Source organism: Pteropus alecto, unplaced genomic scaffold (assembly GCF_000325575.1).
Source record: "Pteropus alecto unplaced genomic scaffold, ASM32557v1 scaffold103, whole genome shotgun sequence".
Lineage (NCBI taxonomy): Eukaryota > Metazoa > Chordata > Mammalia > Chiroptera > Pteropodidae > Pteropus > Pteropus alecto.
Genome location: NW_006436288.1, coordinates 1,481,536 through 1,487,043, shown reverse-complemented (window position 1 = coordinate 1,487,043; position 5,508 = coordinate 1,481,536).

The following is a 5,508-nucleotide window of genomic DNA, read 5'->3' as shown; positions in this document are numbered from 1 at the left end:
GTAAAACTCCAGGGATGAAGGTACTGGCAGATGTGATGCCCCTTTCACTAAAAGTTGGAAACTTGAGAAAGGAAATGAATATTTGGCACTGCCAGTTCCGAAACTTGGGGTAGGGGTGTTCCGTGGGTCAGTTCCACTGCCCTGCCATCCTCCCTTCACACAGGGTGGCAGCCAGAGCTGTTTGTTCGGAAGCCTGACTGCAGGATCTCCATGTTGTACACAGGACACATAAACCAGAAAGGTGCTCATCCTCCTCTGGAAGGAAGCTGCCATGTCTCTTCAAGTCACACCCTCCAGGGCTGCTCTTTGCCTTCTGTTTGCCCTGACTCACTACCCTTCCTCATTCCCCGCCCTTGACTGCTGTCCCCGCCCTCCTCCTTGATTTTTACCTCAGTATCTTTCATTTTAAAGCCAACTGAAGGCCTTGTAAAGCTTTGTTTTCTTTCTAAAACGAACCTGGGGGCAAGGGGCTGAACCTCTCACAAATTTGGAGAGAGGAGCACGGAGTGCTTTACTTTAGATTCAAGGAAAGACTTTGAGAGAGAGGACAGAGGGCGTGAGGCACCTCCAAGAGGAAGAAGGAGAAGGGCCATATAAACATTGCTTCACCCTGACTCTGTCCACGGTCAGGGGCTCCTCCCCTCACTCTTCCTCTTACCTCACCCCTTTCAAATAAAAAAAAAAAAAAAAACCAAACCAACTAACCTAGCGAACAGCAATCTAGAACAAAGGGGGCTCTGTCAGTCTCCACTGGTGACAGAAATCAAGATGGTGTTTATTTCATATGTAAATATTTTGTTTTCTAATTAATTTTGTATAGATAAAGTGTTCTCTTGTGAGTATCCAGGGTGTTGGGCTGGAGGGAGTGGGGTGGGGACGGGAATGAAGGGAGAAAAGTGTTTTGTTACGGGTTTTCATTTTCCATTGGGGGAATTGTTTCGTATGGCTTTTGCTTTAGGGTGTCTGGAAAAAAGTGAATGCTAATGGAGGCCACTGTGGTGAAGACCAGGGAAAAGGAATTTATGTCCATGCCTCCCCGCCTCACCAGTCATCTTACTGGTCTGTGAGAAGCGTTCATGCCCCTCGGCCTGGGATTAGCAAAGGGTCCAGTTTGGCTCCAAACAAACCCGGGGGCCAGCTCCTACCTTCTAGGCAGAATGTAGATTACCAGCATTTCATGCAAAGTCAAGCTGGAGGCACCATATTTTCCCTGTCTGTATCTAGGGTAGGAAAGATTCCCAGGACTTAAACCAGAATTCAGGTCAAGTTAACCTCTTACCCTTGATGTGGCTGAGAGGTTTCAGAAAGCTCAGTCCTAAGTCACTCTTCTTTCTAGCACCTGGCCACTGCCCCTCTCCCTGCCCCCACCCTCACTCCTTGGAAATCAGCACAGCAAGTACACCTAGAAAATTTCCACTAGGTCTACTTTTTGAAACGTGTGATATCTGGTTACAAGGAGGTAGCACTAGATACTTGTCTTACAAATTCACGTGCTTTCCGAAAAGATTACCAGACCCTCTCAAAACCCCGTGACCAGATGATTCCCTTAGAAAGGTTGCAGGTGTTGGTTTTAGAGGCAGAAGGGTGGGTCTGTGAGCGATGGTGCCATTAGTGACTTTATATTTGCCTGTCCTCATTTCTGCCATCAGGAGGGTGCCGTTTGCCTCAAGCCAGGTATTCATAACCTGACCTTGGGTTAGCCAGACAAATAGAATTTCTTTTACTAGACTTTTGGCTTTGTGAAGGGTAGCAGCCTCTCTCTCTCTTTACCACAGGCTGAAATTTCCAAATGCATTTACCCAAGATACTATGTTACATTTTTTCCTATGTTCCCATCATCAAAAGCTGTCAGTTGGATAATTTTATCTTTCTAAACCCCCCCTTTTTTTTGCCCCATTTGGTCCCTTCTCTCTAACTGGATGATCGAATTGGGACCAAATCAGATATTCATGGCCTGCTCAAGAAAATGTAAAGAAAGGAAGGCTGAGCATCATCAAGTTCTAGGTGTTACTTTATTCCAAAATAACAAACTAGTAAAATGCATGAGGATGAATGCATCAATAAGCCCCATCTGTTCCACAATGGGTCTGGACAAAGACGTAATCTACAAAACTGTGAGATTCCACAGACACCTCAAGAGCACCAATTGTTCCAATTTTCTTTAGAATCCATGCTTTCTATCTTTTTGTGTCCACTATTATTTCCTTTCACTGCGGAAGAGGGTTGGTGGGTGCAGTCCTGTATCACTTTTTTTCAGCGATGATGCTTAAATCTCAGCATTTCTACCCACCTCAGCTAATCTGATCCTTGAATTTGCCTGCGTCAAGAATGTGCACACCGTTCAGAGTGATGCATGTACAGTGGATCTTGTAATTTCAAAGTATGTCACTGTGTATTCTCATACAGAATGTAGGAAACATCCTTCCCTGTACTGGCCACCCGTGCTGTGATTGGGGGAGGGGGATCCCAGATGATTCCATTAAATGTTGGTGGTGTCAGTAGTGCCAAAACGCATGTGTAATGTGATAAAATAGGAGTCATCTATATAATTAAATGACTATCACCCGCCCAGTCTTCCGTGGCCATCAGGATTTGCCCAAGGGGGAATTCTCTGCATGGGAGGTGAAGAAACTGTGTTACCAAAACTGCAGTGTGCTGGTCACCTGCACATCTCATTTAAGAACTAGGGGTTTCTTTGGGATTTTTTGTTTGTTTGTTTGGATGGTTGATTTAGTTGGTTCAAGATTTAGGGACAGAATAACCAGATTGTTGGGGCATTAATATAGCCTTTGGAAAAAAGTTATTCCAGAACTCACTTTATTCTTCGAATCCCCATCTCTCTAAAAGAGCCCTGTCATTGCTTGACACCCTGTGCGTATCTGCTTGGTATGTTAAGAATGATTCAAATGTATGCAGAAATAATACAACTGCAGTGCTATTGATGAATGCATTAGATGTTTCCAGATATCGTGGCCATAACTTATGAGCTCGCTGAGCCCAAAGCCATATAAGAAATGTGTGCTCAGTAGACTGCCAAATACTTTGGTAGGGCATCTGCTTTCTTCACTGGAGTGCCAGAGACTCTTCTTCCTGTCTAAGGAACTCTTTATGAATGAGAAGCAGCTAAAAGGGGGCAGTTATACTGGAATGGGTCTGGCTTTACAAATGATATATGGTCCCTAGTGTGATTTCGGAGGTCCTGAGAAGACCTACCCTTTCCATTCCCCACCCCACTCCAACTACTGGCTTCCCATAGATTTAACACTGAGCTGTTCATCTCTCATTTAAATGAAACTAGGAAGGATGACATATTAAGCCATATTAGGGATTTATACACTTAAACACCTAGTGTACATTAAGATTCTCATTTCTTTTCCTGGGAATAAAGTAATGATACAGGAGAAGACAGAAAAAGCAAAGAACACTCAGAGTACCAGAATAGCGAGTAAAGATACAGGTTCTAGGGGATAAATACATTTAAACCACCTCATCCTTCACCTGCTTTTATTTAAGGCTCATGTGACACAGGAATGGGACTCCTAGCTAGGAATTATTTTCAAGAAGCAGTCACAGGAATGCATAGTTTATGAATTTCTAAATTCAATCCCTTGTAAGGCAGGTTAAAGACTATGACTTTTTCTGTAGAAAATGAAAGATTGATGCTTATCCTCCATTCCTTACAGGTTACTGAGTGGGCAGCTAGAAAGATCAAATTGAATTAATGTTATAATAAAAAGTTACCGTAATTATCTGTTCTCTGTTCAATTAATCTTCCAATTCAATTAATCTTCCAATTTAGCTGAATCGTACTATATGTTATACTTCCCCACCTCCACAGGGGGTGTGCGGTGATCCTGACATATACTTAACTGTTAAGGAGCTACTGGACTACCGGGTGTTACTTAACCAGTAGGCAGTTCTTTTTTAGACCTGCCAGATATTTGGGACATCACTAAAATGTAGATTTGTCAGTCTGAGAACTTTTAATACTGATCTAGACCGAGTATTCCATCCTACTTTGAGGGTTCCAGTATTATATAAACTCACAGGCTATCTGAATACATCCCACCTCCATCTCATTCCAACCACATTGGCAGTCATGCACGGGCCCTGTGGGTTCTAGAACTTAAAGTATATAGACCTGTTCTCATGACCAAGACCCCCTGCCCACCCTGCCCTGGCAAAAATCCTTAAATGAAAGTCAGTGCTCTTTCCATGCCTTGGTTAGTGAAGTTAGTGAAGTATGGGACTTCTAATGTACAATAATGAAGCAAGGAAAAAGAATTTTGCCCAAAGAGTAATGGGTTAGGATAGCAGTGCTGGGAATAAGTGGGAAAAGTTAGAAATCATCCACATTCCTCTGCCAGTGTGTCCATTCGCATCCATCTCAGAGCTCATCACAGTGAGTTTCTGGTGCTGTTCTGTGCTTTAAAACATAATTGCTGGTGTGGGTATGAGGGCGAGGACTCCCGGTGGGAACTGAAGGTGGAAAGCAGAGTGAATGAGTAGAATTTCCCATAGCCTTGGGACTCCGGTGTGTAGAATAGTGTTTTGGGAATTTAAAAGCACAGCACTAAGCCCACTATAAACCTTTTATTTTAAAGATTTGGTCTCCATACCTTAAACCTGAACTCTCTTTATTTGTAATTATTCCAGCATTGTGATTTAGGGGGCGGAGTACTATGCAGGAGAAAAAAATAAAAGCTCTTTAATGTAGTTAAATGTGTTATTTGAATTAAACCAATTCCGTTGAGCACATACTATGTTCCTGGGCTGGTGCTGTAAAGAATAAAAAAGACTTTAAAAATAGAGTACATTATACTCCTGTATATTATATGAATGCTAAAGTATAAAGTACTTAAATGTATATAGTATGTATGCATAAATAGGTATGTATAAATTAATGTATTTATACATGCAGGCTTATTTTTTCTGGTTTCAGGGTGTGGGTCAAAGATATTATCCATTATATTATTTTTAAAAATGCTGCAAGGATTCAGCTCTCCCCATCATGGCCAGGCCTGGACCTCTTCTTTTGTGAATTATTCTACATCTCAAAGGTAAAACTCTGAAATTCCCTCTCTGACCACAATCTTGCATTTTCTATATCTTATATGCCTTCCTTCAAGCTCCCTCTTTTGTTCTGGTCCATAAATCCCTCTGAGTTCACGGACTTCTCTCTTTGGTCTAAACCCTTGTTCACACACATCAGCAGTGCTCACACCAGCAATCTCTTTTTCCTCTTGCCGTTCATCTCCAATAGCAGAAGATCTTAAACCGATCCCACAGAGCACAAATTCGACCCATTTAATCTACTTGGACCCTACCCACCTTGGACATCTTTTTATTTCTCTGATGCTGATTCCATGTCACATGTCCAAGTGTTTGTTAAATTTATTTTTCAGTTTATTTTTATCTACTCTCTTTCCACAGGCAGGCTTTCCTACTATGCTATTAAGAAAAAGATATCTGATTTTTGAAATCTCTTGTGACCTCTCCTCTCTACTT